General features: G+C 38.7%; 2 long non-coding RNA genes across 2 annotated transcripts in view; one reads left to right on the top strand and one right to left on the bottom strand.

Annotated features, from left to right (window-relative positions):
• LOC310899711 overlaps nucleotides 1-7,811 on the top strand; it is a 35,160-nt gene extending 27,349 nt beyond the window's left edge. The window contains exon 2 of the long non-coding RNA XR_014584595.1: nucleotides 3,707-7,811. This is a non-coding gene — a long non-coding RNA (uncharacterized lncRNA). The remainder of the gene's footprint in view (nucleotides 1-3,706) is intronic.
• The window catches only part of LOC310899984, a 105,865-nt gene that overhangs the window by 65,654 nt on the left and 15,563 nt on the right, over nucleotides 1-24,648 (bottom strand). The window lies entirely within an intron of this gene.

The raw sequence follows: 24,648 nt of genomic DNA, 5'->3' as shown, positions 1-24,648 counted from the left end.
ACTTTTTTTTTCAAGAGCATCATTCACATTACTCATTTTCAAGCTTGGTTACATCCCTAATGGATAATTTTCCAGTTACTACCCTTATTAAAAAATACTAAGACTATTTCACAGCAGTAGTCCCAATCACTGTAGTAATACAATGCTATGGATTATGCTATTCATCTACAAAATGCTCTATAAATATTAAAGAATAGAACACAATACTGCAATCTACCTCGAATAAAGGTAGACTGTAGCTATGCTAGCCTAAGAACTTCATTCTCTGTTCCCAATCACTGCAGTTTCCTGTTTGCATCCTTCTTGCTCTAAGGGGTTCAGGAAAAGTAGAAGAGTGGTATTCCCTGAACTCTTATTACTTATTTGTCATCTAAATGAGAGGTAAGTCTTGTTTAAAAATCTAAGCATGACAGTGAATACCACACCCATGAAAAATGGCCTTTTGCTTTTCAAGGTGCCTTTGATATTCAGTGAAGGATTGAACAGCCAAGGTAGAATCTTCTCCTAGAAGTGCGTATATTGAAACGGTTTTCCTAAACTCAAACAGAACTGCATAGGACTACACTAAAAGCTTTAAAAATGACACTGTGCAAAAACCATTGCAACTTATGACCTTTAAAAAGCTTTTTTAAATCATTCTCTAAGATGCTAGGTGCATTTATTAGCTTCAGAGGAGACTGGAGAGGAAACAGAGAGAGGATAAGAAATGAAGATTTTCCAGTTTAATGATTGTTTCTAACACTACTCTTTCAGGCCAACAATGCTATTAAGAGGTCATTTCTCATAAAGACCACTTTGTATAAACTCCAGTGCACTTCAGCTTAGACATCAGCAGCTGCTTATCCAAGGCCTAGAGGAGGGGCTGGTTCATACAAACTTTCTATCTGCACTAGGATGCAAGCACACATGATTTTCAGGCAGAGAAATTTTCGTGTTGCTCTGAAACTGTGCTGGGACTACAAAAACACATTCTGTACCAAACATGAAAATGCCATGTTGCTAATTCATCATCACAATAGATCTATCAAGTGTATCATTTAGGTCTCTATTATAACTTTAAAAATAATTAAAAAAAAAAAAAAAGATAGAAGAAAGATACAACTTCACTAATACACTGTTTATTTTAATGCAGAAGCAACTACAATTATGTAAATGTTAAGTAACCATAGCTGATTAGCTCTGTTAAGGTTAATTGCAATTGAATATAATTCAAAGATTCATTTGAAGCAAATTATGTGTTTTTAATAACCAACATTTTCACATTGCATAAAAACAGCTGGAAGGAAAATGCTTTTATGACTAGTAAGTCTCAGTTAAAGTCTAAGAGACATCAGGGAGGTTTTCTTTTTATGATATTGCATACACCTACTCTCCCTTTCAGACACTGGAATAAGACCTTATAATCACAAAATATTGAGCAATTTTTGTCTGGAATTCAGTCCTCCTTGGGTAACTCAAACTGGTACCACAAAACATGAGCAATATATATTCAAAATCAGTCAGGAAAATCTTAACTGCAAGAGGCTTATATCATAATGGAGTGACAATCATTTCTGTACTGGGTACTTACAAAATTCATCAGTGATCCAACTGATCATTGATGATGTCAAGACATTACTTTTAAAAGTAATGTGATGTCTTTTAAAAGACGTTACTTACATGATGGGAGAGTAAATATTCCAGTCTTACAGAATGAAATGTTTTCAGTAAATTAGCAGTTTGTTTTCAGTAAATTAGCAGTTTGCTCAAGATTTGTGTACTGATACTGAGACACCCTGGTCATTTTACTATAGAGTACGTTTTCCTTATTTTTTCCAGTCCAAATCACTGTCAAAAGCACGTGGCCTTCCAGAGAGGCATGGCCTTGCAATACAATAGAGGAGCAGACACAAATGTTCAAAGTTATCATTTTATGTTTTTCCACCATGTTGCTTTAGAGAAGCACTTTCAATTACCTGCCTGGTCTCTGAAAGGTTAAATGAAAGTTCTTATCTCTTCCAGAGGTGCTATTTAGAAGAGTTCATATACTTCCTGCAAAATACCTAAAGATACTATGCTAAAAGCACTGAATAAAGCCATAGTAATGCTTATGCAAGTTAAATCTTTCACCTACATTTTTGCTCATGGCTCTAGAACCATAATTGTGATAGGCATCTGTGAGAGTTAGCAAAAATCTACCTTGGATTAGAAAGTATAGCCAAATTCTGTTATGCAAAGTGAGGCCCTCAGCTCCTAGTGATCTGGCAAGCACTGTGTAAATAACTACAAAAACATCTGGAAAAAGCAGAAAAGAAAAGGGATGTTGACAGCAACATTTGTGAATTACAAGCAGGGAATTCTAAAAGAACCATGACTGGAAGTGAAAAGCTCTTCTTCATTCCACAAACTATAAACAACGAGTTGAGCTATTAACCCACTTCCCGTTGACTTGACTTGAAATCAGGTTGGGTCTGTGTTCAGTATAAACCTGAACACCTTGTTGTAATTACAGAACTGTGCCTCTTCTGGGCCACAAGGGAATAAAAATAGAGGTGTACTGCATTCTGGCTATTGCTTGACATCTGGACCCTGTCACTGAAGCTGTGTTAAGTTAGAGAAATTCTACGTCTGAGACAATGTACTAATCCTATGAGAAGGAGCATTTCCACTACTTAATGCAATGATGCTATACACAAAAGAGATTAGCAAAGCTCAACAGAAGAATGAGCTGAAACATTTGCCAAAACTTGGTCTTAAATTTGTTCCTTCTCTGCATTTCTGTTCAGCCAGCTGAGCATGTTTTGCACATTGTTTAATTCTAACTATACTAACAAAGGTATTGTTAATCATTTTTAAGCTGAAATTTAAAAGAAAATAGTGAAGCTACCCAGATTACTGTGGTGGGAGGAGAACTCAATTAATGCGTTTCTGCATCTCTGATAAAATGTCCAGATGCCATCCTTTTTAATGGCAAGGACCTTCTACATTTGAGGAATATAAATGTTTATTTAAATAATTTGGTACTACATATTTTTTACAGAATCTTTCTAATGAAGAGAACTGGAGATGAATCACAACACTGGCAGAAGTTTTCTAAGATCCTAGTCCTAAACCCCAGGCATTAGACTTGTTTTATATCTCCCTTAATACCATAAATACTGAAAATATATCCTATACATCTCAAAGCATGAATAAAGATGGACCATCTTAATAACATTATAAGGATTCCAAGTTTTCTTCATGACAGCAAAAAGCTATCTTACAAGAAATATTATCATGGACTTTTTAAAAATCTATATAAAATATATACTTATTTTGGACACAGTCACATCATTTTCTAATATGGGAATTATTAAAAATAGTTGGTGCAGAATGCACCTATTTTTCAGTGACTTTTTACCCTACTGTCTCCTTTCTGTAAGTTGTAAGCCTCTGGTATGAAATCCAGAGCTATGCTGGTTTAAGAGCTAGGTGGCTGATGCTGTAACTCTTACATTGCAGGTCATCTCCCTTGTGTCAGGTTGGGCACGTGATTATTTCCTCAATTCTTCTGAAAGAAGCTGCCAAGTGAACAAAGTTAGTGCCTATGACCTTTGGTCAATTTATTCTGACTTCAAGAATTCCATGAAAGTACTATCAATACCAGCTACTTAGTTTTATTCATTGTTTTCTCTTCATGGTGTCATCCTTGCAGTTCATAAAACTATTTTGTGTTCTTTCTTCACAGAACGTACCTTTGATGTCATCATGCCTGGTTGTGTCAACAGGAAACAAATATACTGATTTGACATTGTATCTCTTGATTTCTGTGACTTTCAAAGGCAAAGGCAATGGGTAATGTACTATCACACACCATAAATCCATTTTTCATGTAACACCTTATCGTCTTCCCCCCACCGTACACAGTTTAGATATGAGACATCCTTTCTCCAACCACCTCAACACCTGCAAGACTCAAAAAGGTCATGTAATGATATTTCAGTTGGTCCGTGATGTATTGGAAGACTTCTCTCAAGTTCAGACAGTTCCCAGGTTAAACTCCATTTTTTTTTCCATAGGTAACACTAGCAGTACGTCTCCTTTTCTAAGGTCTGAGCACCAAAAATTTCTTTACAACATTGTTTTACTTTGTGGGCAACCCCTAGTCTCTGGTGGCCTGGTGCCTTCTATTGTTCACAAGTTTTGTGCCATGGTAAGGAATACAGGAAGGAACAAATGGACACAAAACCAGGAGAGACATTCCCAAGACTCTCTCCCAGTAAATCCATGCCTCCAGTAATTACTTCCAACAATAAAGAATAAAGCAGCAAGATGACTCATCTGACTGCCATACTGCAGAGAACTACTTGTGTCAGAGTGCTGGAGTGTTGCATTGTTGGCTTGGAGAAAACAAATGTTTATTCATGACAAAAAAACAACTTCTAATGCCATCTTGTCTTCCATAATATATCATCAAGATGATCTCCCAGAAAAGAAAAGTTAGCAAGACACATATAATTACTACCCTTTATTGTGAAAGCTGTACATTCTCCTCATGGAGCAATATCTTACCTTGTCTCCTCTCTCCCCTGCTGGCTTTGACTGAACGCAGAATTTTTGCATCCTCCTCCCCGTCTCCCTACCCTGGTGAACTGGAGACCTTCTGTTGCCATCACTTCTGAGCATCCTTTTGCTAGAAGACTATCCTATTTTCCTACCTTTAAAATGTTTTAGTCTGGGGATAGGAGTAGGGAGATTTTTTTTTTCCTTTTTAAGCAGATTTGAAAACCCAAGCTCTTAACCAAGCCTCCAGAGTCATTCTCCCTTAGAAAATAATGCTTTTAGTTTGACTGTTCTAAGATCAGAAACAAAGAAAAGTGCATATGGGACCTGTAGTAGAAATGACTACACGGCATTAAACAGTCCCCTGGTTTCTGCTGTTTGAGCTCTTCAGCCCAGAAATTTAACTGTGCAGGAGGATGTTTCAGATACGGGAACTACCAAGGGGATCCAGCAGAGTGAGGCCCAGTGCTTGGGATCAGGCTGTAGACAGGCCGATGTAAACAAAGTGTTAAAACAAGGTCAGGAACTGAGAAACTAAGGTGGATACCAAGTTGAAAGGCAAAGTAAAAACAATGACAAAGGTCAGAAAAATGGAGATTCAAGTATGGCCACAAAGGCTGTTTTGCAGAACAGGAAAGTTAGTCAGGAGTCAAGCTCCAAAAGAGAAAGGAAAGAGCAACAGCAGAGAATAAAAAATCCAAATGGACACTAGAACAAAGGAGCAAGGAAGTCCTGGTCAGAACCAGAAATCGGAGATAATTGCCCAGCTGATGGATTAAGTTTTACACCCCTTTGGATGGAGCAGATCACCCAGCAGGCCAGCTCGCAAGTGCTTGGGCTTGTCAGGCTCTTTCATGTCCAAGCTGGAGCCCAGCTGATGACAGAGGAGTTTGGTTGTCCAGCTGAAACACGACAGACAAGTAACAACCTTTAAATAAATCACATGCTTTCAGAACAGCTGGGCAAACACTGGTTCTTGTGACTACATTTTTACCCAAGCATGTAATGAAAATTTCTTTCACCTCCTGATGGAGATCTTACAAAGTCAAGCTACAGACCAAAGAGCTGAAAGTTGAAAAAGGAGTTGACCTGGGACATAAAATCCAACCAACTGTAACCAGTGTTTGGGACCTTTCTGCAAGTAGCACATGAATTGCTCATTTCACAGCCCTGAACAAATATAATTGACAACAAATTTTTAATACTCTATCAACAAGTGACATTTATTTACAGCAGCCCATACAGCAAGTTTTAAACTCTTAGTGCATGACATTTGTGGCTTCAGTAATTGCAGGGCAAAGAAAAGCCAGATTCAAATGTGCATAACAGAAGTTTGCTGCCTTTGATTATAGTGGGCAAAAGGAGATTTCAGCACTGCAACTGCCCCAGGGGTTTATGAAGTGCTGGGAAGAACAGTGTCTGACAGGGTGAGACAAGATGCGGTTCTGCTCTCTGGATCTCAGATAACCATTTGTCCTGTCCATGGTATTGCCACAGCTCGTAAACTGCCTGCCCAATGAGGCCTGAATCTTTGCAGAAAGCATAAGCACATCTCTCAGGACCGTTATCAAGTCTGCCTTGATGACATTATTCTACTGAGAGTCTCTGGTCCTCCTGGAAATGAATGCTGCGAGCATGAACTGCATGTAGGTGTGTTTACACCTACACTGGTACTCATCGTAGATTAGGCCAGGCAGATGAAGCATAGCAAGTCAGGACCTTCTATAAACACTGATACCTAATGCATAGGTAACTGGTTGAGTAATTGCTGATAATCTCTGTTAGTTTGATGTAGCAACTTAAGGCTTTGCTTTAGGATCAAGCCACAAATAAAGGGTAGCCTCAGACTTATTCAGCCAATTTCTTAGTCTAAAGCAGAAAAAGCAGGTCCCCAATAATTTGTCTGATAGCTCATTACTACAACACAAAGGACAGAGAGCAATCTCTGTATCAGAGACTGACAAAAGCTAACACCGAGATGGAGTAAGGAGACCACAACACCCTCCAAAGACACGTCTAGGTTTGAAAAAAATAAATCTTTTCAGTGATGTTTTAAGACTGCGTCCCCAGCTTCAATCAAGTGCATCTTGATATAACAGGAATACAGCTCAGAGGAACTCAAGCGACAAAGTGCTAAAGAATGTTTTACACAGAGTCACAGCATGAGGAGACTTGCTAAGAACTCTGCTGGCAGGACTCAAGAAAAAGCTGAGCAACTTTAATATCAGGGTAAATGAAAGCAAATTTTTTTTAAAAAAGGAAAGAAGAAAAGGAAGGGCAATGTAATGGAAATCTTGTCTGACTACAAAGGCTGATGAGATGAAAGGCAAAAGGAACTTCGTGTGTTTTCTACCTTCTTGTTTTTGGTCTCAGATGCACTGGCATATCTCTGTAAATGTCAGCAAGTCAGAAAGCAAATCAAAAGAAACAGCTCTGATCTAGGGAGTGTGCTTTTGAAAAGGAATAGATCTACCAAGGGTGTAATGTGGCACATCAGGCCACCTGGATAATGAGGGGCAGCAGATGAGAAGGAGGATGAATTATGTCAGCTCCTACATGAGAAGGCTGATGGAAGAGATGAGGCTGCTTTGCTGGAGCTTTCACTAGGAATCTTTTACGTAGCAGCACTTTGGGTCTCAGCTTTGGCTCCCTCTTTGCCATATAGAATAAGTGCTGTTGGACATAAGATTTCGAGGAGCTAATCTCATGATTGGAGCCATGGATGAACAAGCTCTCTCCTCAAACTGTTTCCAGAAAGCTTGCAAAACACTGAACTAAATTCTATTTTCCTAGAGATTCAGAGAATATTGTGTAGTTAGAAGAAATTGCCTAAGTGCTGGAACTTGTGAGCTGCATCTAAAAATATTGATTTATCTTTTAAGATTATTAACTTGTTCAAGAACTTCTTCTGATGTCCAAACAATCTTATCTTAAAATTGTAACAAGTAAGCAAGTTATATCCATTCATAGATGTAACAGTAAATTTGTTGTTGTTATTTTGTGATGTTAAAAACAGGGAAATGAGTACATAAATTGACAGAATTATAGATAAGCTTTTGAGATTTTGTCAAAAATCTGTAGACAGCAAAGTTTTAATGGAGATTTTGGAGCGATGTGAAATGGTGTAATTACTCTGATGCATAAGTAAAGGGCTCAAAAGAGCAAGCTGAAAAAAAGGCATTCAAAGGAGTAACCATGATCTCTTTCATTTATGTTTTAGCAACATACTTATTTGAAGTCTTTACTTTTAGCATGAAATAAAAATAGGATGGATGCGTAAGCAAGAAAAACTTGTTAACTTGTGAGAAAGACCAAATTAATCCTGGAACGCTGTTGCTTTTCCTCCTCAGATTTTGTGTTTTACTTACACAAATATTCATGTAACTTCATTTACTGTGCAAAGTGGATTTCATAGCTGTGTGCTGGTATTCTGGAAGCAAATTTTACATTTACTCATGTGAACACTCAAACTATTCAAAATCCTGAATGAATTGAAAAAGCATCATCTGACTTATTTTTGCTAATCAATGAAACTCAACTGAAGAGCAAAAGCAGAATAACATTAAATCTTTGTGATTACAATTAGATTTGGTGCATTAATTTAGAAGCTGGACATCGCTTTGTTTGTTATTAAAACAAGTTCTCCAATGGCTAATCATCACTTATGAACACCGTGACAACAGGACACGAAAAAGGATGGGTCCAGTTAGATAACAATTAAGCATCAACATTAAATTTCATCCAGTCCTTTGGCTAGCTCCATTGCTTGATTTTCCTCCGAAATTATGTTCTTTTTTTCTTCAAGTTTCACATTATTCTGTTACCCACTTTCACTCACAGCCACAAATGGAAATACCAGAAAACAAAACTTACTGGAAAACAAAGCCATGAATGAGGCTATTTCTGTTCTGTTTCAAAGCCATCCAGAGATGTCAAAAAGCTCAAACAAAAGTCTGTTCTAATGAGATTTCTTCTCCAAAGATTTTTGGATGCACTTGGATAGGCACTTGAACCCTTCAGGGTTTATCTGATCAGAAATGAATTGCTGGGCAATCCTCATTCTCACAGGTCCAAGTCACGACCTGGAATATCTTGCTGTGCTAGAAGTGGTAAAGCAACAAGACTAATAGCTTTCTCACATTATAAGGTTGGAACTGACTCAAGAGAAATTCAAGGTAATTAATTGGAGCACAGTAACTTTTTCAGGGTGCTTGGTATCATACCTCAAGTGCTATTGCAATGCATTTCCACCATAGCAAAAGGTACAACTTTCACGTGTAATAAATGAAGGTGCAATCACTCTTAATCTGGACACATCCACATCAATGCTGATTTTCATTTGAGGATGCAAAACTGAGATGTCAACAGAATGACAGAGTGACCTTCATTTGAGTGGTCTGGAGGCAAAGTAAATTGATGGAAACACACAACAGTTTTGCAGAAAGCAAAGAGGATTTGCTGGCTGACAGCTTTTAAGCGGAGCTGCTTTCTGGGCACTAGGGAATCATACACTTTGCTGTTGCTTTGGTACATTGCCATTTTAGTCATTTCAATCTGTCCAAGACTGGAAACATTTATGAATGAAACAGTCTAGGAATGTACTGCCTGAACACACTTTTCCCCGCTAAGACAAGGAATAAGCCACAACACGAGCTCAACCTGTTAATCAATTTAAAGTCCCTGTAATATCATAGAGATATGAGTCTTACACATAGCTCAAAAGTCTGCCCTCATTCTGACCCGAAAGCTCAGGCTGAAAAGAACTGTGGGAAACTCCAATAATTACGGGTGGTAATTTAGAGAACTAATGCAGGTTGGCAGGTTGAGATGGAAAGAAAGTTTGAAGGGAATTGTGCACACCACTTTGGTTTTACAGGTTAACCAACATGCAAGTGCAAGTGTGGCCAATTAATAAGGGTTGCTAAGTGTGAGGGAGGTTTCTCCATCACCTTTTTTCTTTTCTGTTCAGAGTAACACTGGGGAATAGCACATAGCAGCATGAAAACAAACAGCAGCATCCTTAAACTGTAGGGCTGTCTCTGCAGTTCCCATGGCGACAAGTATGGTTACTTAGTCATTGAAAGAGGAGAATCCTTTCCCCCATCACATTTCTTAAAAATTAATTCTATCGTCATTCTTCTTATTTTTTAAGCAGGTAACAGTTCAAATCATTGCAGTTTTGGTCCTTACAATTCCTAATCTCAGAATGAAATACAACAATGCCAAGAGCTGGGAAGACATTCGTGATGGCAATAAAATAGGTGGTTTAAGAGCAGCCTGGGGTGTAGGCAGCATTGCCCAGTGCTGCGGTGCATGCTGAGCAGCAGGTCAGGCCCGCCTGCTGCCTGGCTGCTCTTCAGGTTAAGTGGTTGTAAGACTTAATTCCGTCACGGCTGTCTCATTGAAATGAAGGGAGAGATGCAATTAAGGGCAGAACTTGCTTCACTGTTTGCAAAGCCCAAGGGCTTTCTGCAAAGGAATGCAACGTTGTGTCAGGCATAAAAAATGAAAGACCCAGGACTGCTTGTATCTTCCATGTACTTGCAACATCCTTGTTATGTATGTGTACTCCCTCTTCCCCTACAACAACTCTTTCTATTGTCATCAGCATTGCCTTATTGAGCAGCATCCTGTGTTTTCTGAGCCAAAGACTGTGTTTTGTCAGAAGGTTTGTATGGATAGGGATTTGTAGCATTTGTGTAGATTTGTTTGGCCAAAGATCATTGTATGTTACTTCAAGGAAATACAAGTTTTCCTCCCTCTACCCCCCGAGGTTACTTGCCAGAAGTTTTTGAAGGTGTACAGCATAAGCCAAGAATAGATTTTAGTGGGTTCTCAGCACCAATCCCATATCTCCGTTAATTAGAATTAGGCGGAAAGGAAGGAAGGGAAGGAAGGGAAGGAAAGGAAATCCAGACATACTATTTAGATTTCTACATCAATTCCATTCCCCTGTGCCTACCATTTTGACATATTGCCATGAATAAGCTTCCTGATAGATTTAGTCATGAAAACAGCTATTTCTAGACAATATCATAAACTTCCTCCAACTAAAATTATAATTTACTGTCACTATTATTTGCACTGAAACTTAGTTTCAGCTACCAAAATAAAGGATAAAAACACAGTCACCCACATCTCAGATGAATCAGCTGGGATTCTGAACACAACACATATGAACCAACTGACTGTGAATAAGCTTCAGAACAAGAATTACTCACAGAAATGAGCCATGAAGGAATCAGAAAAAACAATCTACTTCAGAAACTTTTAAACATAAGGGGTGAGAGATTCTTACTGATTTTAACTGACCATGCAGAGAAGAAAGGCTTTGCAGAGAATCGGTTGAAGCTCCACATCCTTAATTGGCTCAATGGATTTTTGCAGAGAGATGAGCAAGGGCCAGAAGGATGCCAGATGGGAGCAGTAGTCAGGCTGGTAACACAATCAGTATCGCAGACAAACACAGAACAGTCAAACAGATGTTAGATTTATTGCAAAGAAAGGCAACTACTGGAAGGAAGAACAGCAAGTCCTGATCCAGGACATGAAACTGGATTACTGTAAACATAAAGGCAGAGTAAGTATGACTTACTATGGATGTTGCGCTGAATAAAATGGGCTGTTCAGAAAAGATGTATATGGCACTAAAGCAAGAGAAAGCAACATGCATAAACAAATTCAGTTTATGTCAAATCTGAAGCAGAAACATGCAAGTCAGGAAGCAGAAATGTGCTATTATTTAAGAGGCAACCACAAGGCCTGATCTCAATTAGGAAAAATATGAAGGAATGAGCACTGGTAAACATGAAGCATAATGAAGGACAATGTGGTATTATTTATAGGGCAACAGATCTCCTGGGGAAACTAGGGAAGATCTAATCCATTGGATTTAGGGAAAGCATTCAGTATGGTCTTGGATGGAAAATTGGTATCTACCATGAAGAAGGTACAGTGTAGCTCTGAATAAGTAACGAACTAACTAGCATGATGAGAGAATTGGTGGTTACAGCTCTGCGGGAGTCTTTTGTAAAATTTTAATTACCAAGACACAAAGTGGAAATGCTAATGATATTTTATAGTGACAAAAATATGGAGAATCATTGTCAACATAAACAAAAGGGAGGTTTTGTTTCTTTGGGGTAGGTTTTTTAGGAGGTAGGTTGTTTTGTTTTTGTGTTTTATTTGTTTGGTTTTGGGAGATCTTGCTAAGATTCAAAAGCATTGAAAAAAATGATGTTTCACAGCGCAAAGCTGTGCCTCTAGGCTTTGTACCAGAACTGGAATTCTATGATTAAGTGGGAAAAATCATCACATAAAACAAACAAGCAACGGTCTGGGAGTATCACCTTATCACTTATCAAGAAATGTGTCTTTGAGCATGACAAACTCAATTCCAAGATATGTACAAGGCACATTATTTCCAGTGTAACAGAAGGGTATTGCAATCGCATTGTACAAGACAATAGCAGATACTGTGATTCTATTCATTCTTGTTCAAGAAAAAAATCATTTAAATCAGAACAGAGACAGGATATTCCTTCAGGGAAAGGAGGAGTTGTTTTAAGAAATAGCAATTGTTTGTCCAAGCAAAAACACTGTTGGGAATCTGTAAATATAAAGAGGAGGAAAATTAATTATTCAAGCTAAAAAAAAAAAAATCTGTACAAACCAGAAGAAAATATAGGTGGCCCAGAAATAAGAAAATGAATTCTACCTATTAAGGCATTGAGATTCTGGAACAATTCTCACCAATCAGAAATTGGTAGGAGTGCCAGAAAAAAATGCCTAAGTTTAACATGGAACTAATATATGACAAATAACCTCTGATGGTACTTCAAAGACTCAAATACTTGCTTTTTGCCCTTGCTTGGGTGTGCCACACCTCCCCCTCATTACTCTAACCTCTCCACAGTTTACCAGTTCTAGATACCATCATCTCTAGGTAGGTGCTCTTCTCACATCCAGCCTGTGCCCAATGCAGCAACTGCTAATTTCAGTCCTGTTATTCAGATACTCACATCATTCAAACAACCCTTAATACATGTAAATGTAGTTAAATATATATATATAAGTACATACATATATAATGGGTTAATAAATAGCTGTGGTATAGAAATCATTTTATAAAGAAAAATCTATTTTTTTGTATTTTAAAGACTGTGTTTCTCTTATTAGAAGATATTTGAGTGTTAGTAGAGAAAGGACTAAACTGGAATCAAGTTGTTTACTGTGTTCTTCATTAGAGCCACCAGAACCCAAGGTGGGACAGATGTCTCCATCAACCACCACAATAACAAGAACCGTGAATGTCAGGCAGAATAAATTCATCCATTCTCAAAGAAGAGTTTCTGATTTGTAAGTGAAAGGATATTTCTGCAGCTGAGGGTCTATGAGACCGATGGTCATCTGCTAACTCCAATGATTTGATGACTGTGCTCTTGAAATCTTTATTATTTCTTTTCTGGCACGTTAACTGGACTGCCTTACACCCTGAACTGCCATAATAGCCAGAGAAGTCCCTCTGATCGCTGTTATAAACAGCTGAACTGAATTCTTGTTCATTATTTCCTGTGAAAGAAAACCATTACATCCAGATTACTGCAAATTCTTTTCTGTTAAAGCAGCTCTGCATGACTCATTGTCTGTGACAGGGGAAATGCTGTAGCTCCCTGAGAAGCTCTTTAAAAAAAAAAATCTCCTTGGAGATAAGGCTCCTGAGTACTGAGACACCTGCAGATCTCTGTCCCACATCCCCTGTGAGCCAAACAGGCACAGGACAGGTAACCTCAGCCAACAGTGCGGGAGCTCCTTCTCTCTCTAGTGAGTGGCAGTAACAAATTCACCTCGGTGGTGAGGTCTACAGCAACTCCGTGTTCAGGAGATGATGTCGTCTGTAGGGAAGAAACAGAGATTGCAAAGCCCAAAAGAAAAACAAATCAATTAAATGTAGACAGCATGAAAGCCCAGTCAGTATCACAAGTGCCTCCAAGAGTTCCCTTAGTCAGGCTTAATTTCTTTCGGCAGCTGTCACTGGTAAATCTAAATACGGCACTGACTCATGTGTACGCTACTTTGCCACTGTGTTGTGTACCAACTCAGATGTGAGATGTCAAAGTAATTTTTGTAGAAGCTGCATTAGAGTTTTTGATTCCTGATGCCTTGGCCAGATAAATCAACAGCTTCAGCTCTTCATTTCCTCCCTGTTCAATGCATTAATCTGATTTACAATAAGACATCAAGTTTAGAGAATACACGCATCAAGTTACTGAGTCTCGTTCGGAAGTGATCAAAGAGTGCTGCGTGTCAACATTTTCTCTGATGAGGATGTGACATTAGAGAGCACTCCCAGCTCTGTTTTAGAGTCAAAAGTTCCACAAAGTAGAAAAAAAATCAACTTTCGAAAACCATAATATAAATACACATTTTTTCTTCACTTCTTTTTCCATGAAGTAAGAGGTTCACTGTAATGACTGCTGGAAATTGCTAAAAACCCAAATTCAGAAAGGCACATTGTTCCAGAGAGTTCAAAAATGGGAATATTCCCCTCAAAAGAATGAAGTGCATTTAAAATGATCTGTGTTCTGAATAGATTGACTGGCAACACAGCTTGAATAAAAGTTATTCTGTACTTTGCATTTTTACTGTCTTATGATTTTATGATGCATATATTGATATTTGATTCTTTTCTTAAATCTTCAGTTTCTAGAGGCCTCAATTCCAACTCAGAGGCTCCAAACTTAAAAGATAAAAAAATCATTATGTTTTCTTAGATGTATATCTCCCTTCACTGAAATAATGCTGCTTCCTATCTCCTCCATCCTATCACAGTTAAACTGCTACACTGAAGGGCTGCATGATGCTTCTGACTGCTTCATGATGCTGTAAAAAAGGGTGTTCGACCTCCATCGTCATTTCAAACAGGGAATGTTTTTTGTGTGTTTTTTTGTTTGTTTTGTTTTGTTTTTTGACATAGCCATGCTGCTCTGCCTCTGTTAGCAAAGAGAAAAACAGGGATGTAAGGAGACAAATGCAGAAGTTCTACGGAAGAATCGTAACTAGAGAGGGTTTTCAGGTCGTCATGATGCACAAATATGTTTCCTTCTACTACATTTAGTTTGATGATTCTTAAGACTTAAGATTCTCTGAAGACTTCATATAACTGAGGGCTCAACAGCTCCTTAAAGGAGGTTATTTCTCATCCCATTTGGGAACCCTGCAATAAATAGGTACCTATTTAGATAAAATATAAATCATATCCCTGTCAGTGTTGGATCATCTCTGAATTCCTTACAACACAGCTTCTGTGCTGATGCACAAAAATAGTAGCACACCTGAAAGTTATCAGAGATCTTACATATTAGAGTGGATGCAAATTCAACAGCTCTACTGTTCAACGGTAATATGCAGAATAACAGAAGACATACCAAAGGACTCTTAGAAGGACCCGATCAGAGAAGAAGCACGACAGAAGGGTGCTCCAGTTCTGAATGTTGACCAAGTAAAGAATACTGCTGAATAATTAGTTGGTCACATAATATGCTGTTAGGCTTAACAAAAAGACCACAGGGCCAACTCCTACAATAGCTGAATTGGATGAAATTTGTTCTGATAGAATACCACGTGCAACTTCTCTGTGTTGGAGACACTGAAATGTGTGTAGAAGGCAGAATATTCCAGGTCCAAAAAATATACAAAATCAAAGTCCTTAAGTCCCTGAAAATACTTTCAAATATTAATTTGTTTTCCACTGTCATCTCAACTTCTAAGCAATTTCATTCAGCATCAGTTGCAGCTGTGACCCACCTATGACTTGAAAAACTGCCCATGTGTTTTCAAGTTCCACACCTAGTAAGTACAGCAGAAACACCATTTAATAACATCATTAAACACACTAAAATTCTTGTCTAGTTTAATTATTAATATAATTAGATTGAAAGTTAATGCAAAAAATCTTTGCTGGAAAATAAGCTGTGATGAGTTATGTGATGGTTCCTGATTCCACAGTTCTCATCAAACACAATTTTTTCCTGATCAAGATCCTTTCCAACATAATTGGAGGGTGAAGAAATATACGAAAATTATATTAACCGAAAGGCATTTTCAAAGGCAGTTGGTGCTAATGAGTCCAAGCAAGAAAACTACAGCCAGCTATGAAAGTAAAATAGCATGACACTTAACCCTTTGCTAAGTATGGCAATTAGCAGTAGGGTCAGGTTTAGTAATTAATGAGCTCACATTTTTATTTCATTGAGATTAAGTTTAACAAGTCAATTGGTCTAGGCTAGTGAGGAATAGTTAGTTGCTAAGTACCATCCAAAGCAACAAGAAGAAGCAGATGAGAAATACTTCACTCAGGAAATACTAAAGAAAACACCATTACTTATGGAAACTTACAGAATGGGGTTCCCTCTGGGAGTTTTAAAGACATATGAATGACTCAGGAGGCCAAATTTTGAGCTCATTATCTAAAATCACTTGGGCACTCTTAAAATTTCCAGCCTAAAATCTATTCTCTGCCAGAAGTGTGTAAATGGGCAATGTGAATGTAAAATACAAGGAATCCTTCCCTTCACCCAGCACAACCAGTAGACCAAAACCTTGCCACAGCACCTGAGCAATTCAAATTGCACAGTACAATTTGTTGCAAATTTGCAACAGTCTGTGATGTCCTCCATCACAGACTACTGCCCTTGGCTTCACAAGGTCTGCTCAGCATCTTCATCTAGGCAGTGACTTTATATTCATGAGAATATTTTCATAACTATCTGCATAATCACTTGACTCTGTGACAGACTCAAAAAATCCTTTGGAGAGAAGGGAAATATTATTCAAATGAGGCCTACAGATCATCTCCTCCTCCTATTACTGTATCTCACTTTACTAACTAGGTGGGAATGGATTTGAAGTTTCTTTCTGGAGTGCTGAGAAAGAGGTTATATATACATTGCTTGGCACCTCCACAAAAGCAACCGTGTGGCTCTAGCTGGCTTTGAGTATTAATTTTCACAACCTATGCCATATTCACAGTCTCTCTTCTCATTGCATCATGAATTGTATGGCTTGGCTTTTCCTACTCAGCATACTTGTGGCTGTCTGATGGTTAGGGCAATGGAAAGCACAGACTTCACTCTTCTCTCCTCCTCTCCTACAATAACTTTTTTCTCTGTTCTTGCATAGGGGCTCCTACAGAGCACATACTGACAGATACTTCTCACAATCAGGTCTATGAAAATCCTCTCCATTCTTTCAGTCAAAAAAATTGTACATGTTATTGCATAGATTGATTAATGAAATCACTGTAAAGCTTGAGGAATTGGTTATCTCCAGTAGTTAACAGACAAGACTTTCTATTAACGCAGGTTAATGTGCTAGTAAACCATTTGTTAACAGCAGTAATTGACCAATTCAGAGAAAATACACTGTATTTAATGAATAATATCAGGAAGACAGAGTGCCCAGAAACCTGATTGCATTGCTATTCATATTTTTGCTATCTGCAGTAGCAGATATGGGTAAGTGGTTGCTTCTAATGGTGAATCACTGTCGTAGTCCATTACCCATGCTCCCCATGGGTTAAAACTTAATATATGCTCTCCCCTGCCCAGGAGATTTCCTAGCTTGATAGAAGAGCTAGCATTTCACACACATCAGCAATTCCTATATAACAACTGAGAGTAAAAATGAGGCCTTTGGGGTTCTATTCTCTGTTTCACTGAACCTCTGGAAAGGCTAAAACATAATATGGAGTCCTAATTTACAACAAGGGGGAAGGGGCAGGTCAGTGGGAACATCACAAGTATTTGTGTGAAGAATTCCCCAATCATAACCTTAAAAGACAAAATTCCCTGCCCAGCTTGCCATCAGAAACTAACAAAATATGCTTCAACAGAATTTCATGGTCTGCAGCTTCCCTCCCCTTCTCACATTTTTCTTGTACTCCTATTTGCAATTGAATGCAATAGATTAAACAATGATCAGATTTTCTTTCATTGCTTTCTTATCACTTTTCTATACTCCTTTTTGACAGCACAGCGTTTCAGAAGTCTTGAAGGTCTTTCAGAAGTCTTGAAATGCCACTGAGAAGGAAAAAAAGAAGGAATAAACAAAAAGGAAACCATTCGGTTGTTTGCTTCTGCTAGCAAAAAGTAGGAGGAAGAGATGACAGGGAGGAAGATGAAATAGCTGGATGCCACTAATTCAACATCTCTAGTTTTAAAACCTAAATGGAAGGAATGGATGGGAGAGGCAAGACAAAAGTTTGAGGAAAGTTTTGCAAATATACATCAAAGACTAGTCTTAACAGCTGATATTACAGAGACAAAAGGGCTGCTGGCTACTGTGGAATACAAGGTAGAACTCAAAAAGGTATAATAAGGTAGCACTGGCCATAGCAAATCTAGGTAAAGGCCTTCATAATTCAAAAGATTTACAGTATTTACCTAAGAACAAATTCATCCTTTGGGATATTCCCAACAAAACAAGATTATTGTGATTCCCACCGTTACAGCAGAAATTAATTTCACTATGGTACAGAATGAGTTATCATCATTCCTTATTTTTAATGAAATTTGATTATAAAAATCAATTTGAGCTCCCTTTTTCCTTCTTGTTTGCAATCATTCTGGAAACATAATTCATCTTTCACAGACATTCATTTGATTCCAGGAAAGAATATGGGATTTCTTTGAGAGTATTCTTATCAATAAATGTATAATGGTATGTAATGAAAATATGTTTCTGAATAAGACAGTTTAATTCAAGTACAAAACATACTCAACAAAATTATACCCTAAAAATAAACAAAACAAAGTTTCCCAGTTTAATTCTGAAAAGTATCAGTTTTAAACTAATTAATTTTAGAGACATTGCTAATAAATCTTAATATATCTCCAGAAAGAATGAGTAGCTAGTAATTTAGGTTTTATTAAGCTGTTACCAAGTCCTGTGCTAATTAAATCCAGGCATCGATAGTAATTCCTCCAAAGATCTGAAAGTGTAAATAATGCAATAAAATAAGGAAGTAACTTTGTGTTACCACGAAACTAGATGAGCCAGAAGCAAGGAGAAAGAACTAAGGAATTGAGAAATAGAGGGAAATTCTCTGTGCCTGTCTCTCATGAAGATTTGTTCAATATTTTATAATGCCTGCTACATTTTGCATGTATTTCGCACCAACAAATCTCCTCTTGGTGCGAGCATTAAGGGCTGGCAGCTGAGGTGCCTTCTGTGAACAAATGGCTTGTGAAAGAAGCTCTCCCCTGAGAGGAGATAAAAGACAGGGAGGGATGAGAGGGGATCACCAGAGAGAGCAGATGCCCTTAGGGGCTTACAGGAACAGACTCCTTCCTTACACAAGGCAGGCACTGGTTGGTTCCACAGCTCCTCTCCATGGAGGAGAAACCTTTTCTCCTGCTGTGCCAGGAATCAGTGAGAAAACTGTGACTGACTGCAATGGCAAAGTGGCAGAACTGAGAGAGCGGAGTTTTAGATGCATGCATGTCAGATTTTTGGTGTGTGCATAGGAAAATTTAATAGACAGATCACATTATAAACAAACACAGAGAGAAAGACATTCAAAGCTTCCTCTGCTTTCCCTGCAATACATTAATGTGTCTTGTTCTATGTAGGTCATTAAACATTTCTGACAATCCTAGAAGATCTCATAGTTTAAAAATATGAGGTAGGCCGAAAGTGAAGAAAAAATGTTTAACATCAGATTTTGGAGCTCAGTTAATGCCACAAGATTCCCAACAGCATCACTAGTATTCACTTGACAACCTTCTAGCATACAAAGTTAGCCATGCTGATTTTATATATGGAAAGTGAAGTGTGAAGAGGCTGAGTAACTCATCCAAACTCACAACACAAGTCACAAAGGTAGAAGTAAATAAATCCCACTTTAATAAGACCAATTCCTTATGGTGTGTGAGAAATGCCTCCCTCTCAGGAATGGTTCAGCTTTCACATTTATTAGAGTGTACCAGAAAGACTTTATAAGGACCAAAATACTGAACCTGAACACCTGATCAAGCGTCCTGTGATTAGTCATCCCCATGAGAGATGATGCTCTATATTTAAACAACAGAAGATGCTAAAGCAGGTTCTGCCCTGTAATGGGGATTACAAAAAATTAAAAACAGAAAACCACCAATATGTTGCTGTTTTCTTTTTCTTTGTAGCAGAACCACCTTAAAAAGTCTGTGCATGAGCTAACAGACATAGAAGGGTGTTCCTTTCATTTGTGTAAGCAAAACCCCCAGACTGTGTAGTCAGCCACCCAAACTCTTCTAAACAGGGATGACATACAGTCTTCTTAATGCTTTGTTTTGTAGACGTTGCTAACCTCCTCCCAGACACATGTAATCCATGCTGAGGAATTTCTTATCTGAACCATATCTAATCAATAATGAAACCAGTTCCAGTCTTCCCTCACATCACTCTTAAGTCTCTCTGCTCCATTTCTCCTGATGAGAGTTGGGACTCCCAGTCCCAAAAAAAAAAAAAAAAAAAGGAAAGGAAAGATTAGGAAGGAGGAGGACATTACAAAATAAATTGGGCTTTATTTAAGATTCATATATCTTTAGCTTGATTTTTCATGATAACTCAGTATAGCAACAGTGAACGGAGGCCGGGGATGTTAGCAGCATTGCTAAGGACCCACCCTGTTTCAGGACGTGAAGAGACATCCCTCAGAAGGACCCAGCAAAGTACAGGACAGAGAACAGGCCAAGATCATAGGTTTTATTTGTATGTATAGAAGTGCCCTCAAATGCCTAATCACATTAAAGCAGTGCTATTTTTTAACACAGATAAGGCTAAGACTCACGGCCTACAGGCTGTAGCAGCCCGCTAATGCCTGTGATCTGGACGCTGAAGCTGTGCACAAGGAGAGGGACGCCCTAAGCCTGGGTCCTGCTCTCTGAAGCAGCACGGCGCTTTGTCCCTGCAGCTAATGAGACACCAAAGAGGAGGCAGGAGATGGTCCTGAAAACCATGTAGCCGAGACCTGTATTGTCTCGTTACAAATTCTACCCAGCGGACGTACTTCAGTCATTTAACACTAGTCATGATTTTGGCTTTAAATTCTCCTCATGTTGTTACTCAGCTTAGAATTCTGGTGCTACTCAGATCTCGTCTAATCTGTGGAAGTACATGGGCCTCTGGATATTACAGAATGGGTTGCAGTGGAAAACCATAAACTTGAAGGAATTAATGCAATAGCACACTCAGAATAGGTGCAGAACTTCAGCAGGAAACATTGCCTCCCACACGCTACGAGCTCTATGCATTCAAAGAAAATTCGCAGATTAACAAATTTAGTGTTTAATGTTAGCGTGGGAGTGGAGTGCTGTTTTTCAGAAATATCTGGTGGTTTTAGCCTGCTTTTTAGCATTTAACTATACATTTTCTTGGCTTTGTATTTTTAAAATAAGTTCCAAGAGCTTCAGCAATCTTCTGTTTGAATTGTATTTTGCTTTGTTCTGAATGCCAGTGCATTTCTAGGCATTAATCCTGCCTCTTTATTCTACTCACATATTTGTTCATTCAGTTGGCTTGGTGTATAATGAGGCTGTTGACAGTTGAGGCTTTTTTTTTTAGCATCATTAGATTTTATGATTTCTAAAAGTTCCACACAGCAAAACATTCACCCTGATATTAAAATGTACAGAACAATATCTACCAATTAATAGTGGCTCCAGAAGTGGCTGTGCAGACAATATGAAGCAAGTCTAATGAAGGGAATGTATGTTTCCAGTGCTGACCTTTCTATCATGCTTTGTCTTCCAAAGAAAGAAAAATGTTTCTGTCCCTCTCCAGTGCCGTGTCCTCTGGTTAAGCAGAGAAAGAATACATGCACGCATAACATTCACACACTCACAAGCTCACTGAAAAACAGTCAGCTTAAAAAAAAAATAACCTTTGTGTCCAAACACTAGGTACTGCCTCTCCTCAAAAAAAAAAAAAAGTAAAAAAAAAAAATAATAATCAAACCAAGGTGACAGTACAAGAAAAAGCAGTTATTAGTGTAAAAATTGGTTACAAAAGACAGCCCTGTGACATGGCTTTTGTGCCTGCAAAGCAAAGATAAACCTTTGCAGGCGTGTACCTCCCTCAGCAGCTGGAGGGTAAGGATCCAAAATCATAGCCACTTCAAATGAGCTCATTCATGGGGTTCTGCAGACACTTAGACCTGTTTTGTTACTGGCATGCAAGACTTCCCTCATGCCCTGGGTATGCATCTGGAATACATCTGCGATCTGTGTATGGCATCATGTTAGGGTGGGGAGGGCAAAGCATTAAGCAGCAGCAAAGAGTGCACCTTCCCCGGTGATCCCAGGCTGGAATATTCACCCACAGCTGTGGAATGAAGCCCCACAGCTCCCCTCCTTCACCATGGCCACAGGTGCCGGTGTCTCTGGCCAGCAGAGCACAGAGCCAACTGCCTGTTACACAACATCAAAGACAAGGAAGGGGAGAGGCCACGGGAGCTGTGCGGCAAGTATCTGAGATACAGATGGAACAGCTGGGAACGTGCAGAACAAATGAAATGTAAAGCTCACACGGAGTGGATCAGGCTGGCTATGCTAGATCTAAGAAGTGTGGAAAAGGCCAGCTCAAAGGTTCCCTAACCCATAAAGATGTAGGAAGGGTGTAGGGAGAGCGCTGCAGACAGCTCATCCCGAGAACGTTGACAAGGTAGCAAAATGACCTCATTAAAAACATTTTCAAAAGATTTTAAAGAGTGTTTATAGAAATAAATTTCAACACTTTTAATGGTTCTTGTAAAAAAAATTCAAGTGGCCAGACTTGTTTTAAATTACGAGGAAGGAACTGTTACCATGGGTGGTATCGTTCATATTTCTCTGACAAAGCAGAACGCTCGGGTACTGGGAGCTCGTCAGGGTTACAGCTTTTGGCCTCCCCCGGAACTAGAGTTTCTGTAGGCTGTTGTGAAGTGCACTGGCTTGAGGCAGGGCTGCTCCCCAGACTTTTTTTAGACTAAAGGTCTATTAGAGTTGTGGAGGACTGGACTCACTGACCCTGGTGATACATTCCTACTCTATGTGTCTGTGTCCTAGTACGGGATTTATGAAGTAGAAATTGAACATTTACAATGCCTGCATAAAGGGTAGCTGTGAAAAAAAATAGAACAAGATATGTAATCTCTGGATATCAGATTAAACACGCTTATGCTAATATACCTATATATAACCAGTATAACTTCTTTTGTATTTCTAATTATTCTGAGTTTCATAACGAAGGTCAGGGTTAATGCAAGGCAGACAGATGCAATATAAATCTTGAGATTCCTTTGGGTGTTTTTTTTAATGCCAGAATGCTCTATTTATCATACTCCAATATCCCGTAAATAATTGTATACCCTGCACTGTAAACCCCTAAAGGGAAATTCAGCTATTATAAAGAAACTACAAAAAAAAAAAATCTCATGTTTGGAAAGCCAACCAATCCATATATATACTTTTTCTCCATAAAAATCTCTCAGCTACTTTCTAATTTGTTTTAATTACAAAGTTCTATTCAGGGGACAAATGGTTTTGTGCATTATGCAATATCAATAAAAATAGCCACACACAGAAATCTCTTTTCCCCCTGGACTGAGTTTTCCAAATGTTTGCCAGCAAGTTAAAAATGCTTCTTACAAAAGCAATTAAAAGTAATGCCACAAATACTTATGAGTCCTGTCTCTTACACCTTAAGCATTTTTTGCTTGGACAATTAGACTTTTAAAATGTTCTTGTGTGTTCTCTCGGTTTTGCACTCCCACTTCTGCAATATTCTACTCTAAATGCACCAGTACCAATGAGTTCAGCTCTCTGAAAAAAAAGATGCATTTCCATGGAGCACCAACCCGTCAGCTTAGTACTCGCTTCTCCTCAGGGATTCTTAACGGCCATTCTCCTTTGAGATGGCTCAGCTGCTGCAGTTAGAAAGTTACCCAAGTCCAAAGACCCCAAAAGGTGCTTCTATTAAGCTGCAACAGCAAAACATGGGTTGAAGGTGGTCCTAGTCTCCATTCTGGAAAGTACCAGGGCTGCCCTGAACCGCATTTCATCCCTGCTCCATGATCATCCGTGCTGGTTATGGGAGCTTCCCACCAGACGGGGATGCACAACAGTGCCACACGGTGAACTCAGCAACTGATTTTTTTTCCTTTTAAAATAAACAAATTCCAAATGGATAGACTTCCTTCTGGTATAACCCAGTAGCATAAACAACTGGAAAGCAATCTTGAAAATATGTCCTATTAATGCCACCATCCTATCCTATCTAGCATGCTCTTTACAATCTCCCCTCCACTTATCAGCAGAAGTTTTATAATAATCTGCATTTAATACTCACGTACTTCTTTCATGAAACAAGCTCATACCATTATGCCAGGTTGCTAAACGCAATTAGAGTGATTTTGTAGCTGGAGAAACTGAAGCACTGAGAAGCAATGCAACTGGCACAATGCAGGATCGTGCTGGAAAGACTAAAATCTTGCTTACTTTTTCACTCCATCCTCCTGCTTTGTTATACATAACAAGAAAGAATAAAACTACCACCAGTAGAAGAACGGGAAGAATTTAATCTTACTTCAACCATGCCTGAAGAATACTAGAAATGGGAAAGTAGCATATTAGGCAGAGTGGAAACCTGTGTCTGACAAAATGAACCTCAAGTATCAGGCACTGCAAATCAAAATGCTCCCAGCCACACAATTCTTCTATTCAAGCCCATTCATTTATTGTTATAAAGCTTTATATTGTTAATTCACCTTCTAGTTATGGGGCCAACTCCTAAAGTTCTAAATCAGGATTCCAAATTGGAGGAAAACAAGGTTTTATTCTACGTGCTGTGGATTTTGGACTCCCCTTACTCTCCGCAATCAATGACAGAGATTCACAGGTGCCACAGCCAACTTTCCACACACATTGGAAAAAAGGAAGAGAGTAGATCCTCTGATCACCCACCTTCCTCACTGGGTGATCATTTTCCACACAGTATAGGTGGTAAAACTCTTGAGCTCCTTACCTTCCTGGAAGATCACCGGAGCCCTTTTCCTTTGCAAAACTTCTTAGTAAGCGTTCCTGCTCCTACTGTTTCTCCTCTACCCTTCTG

Source organism: Anser anser, assembly GCF_964211835.1.
Source record: "Anser anser genome assembly, chromosome: 5".
Classification (NCBI taxonomy): Eukaryota; Metazoa; Chordata; class Aves; order Anseriformes; family Anatidae; genus Anser; species Anser anser.
This window is presented reverse-complemented; position numbering and strand designations above follow the sequence as displayed.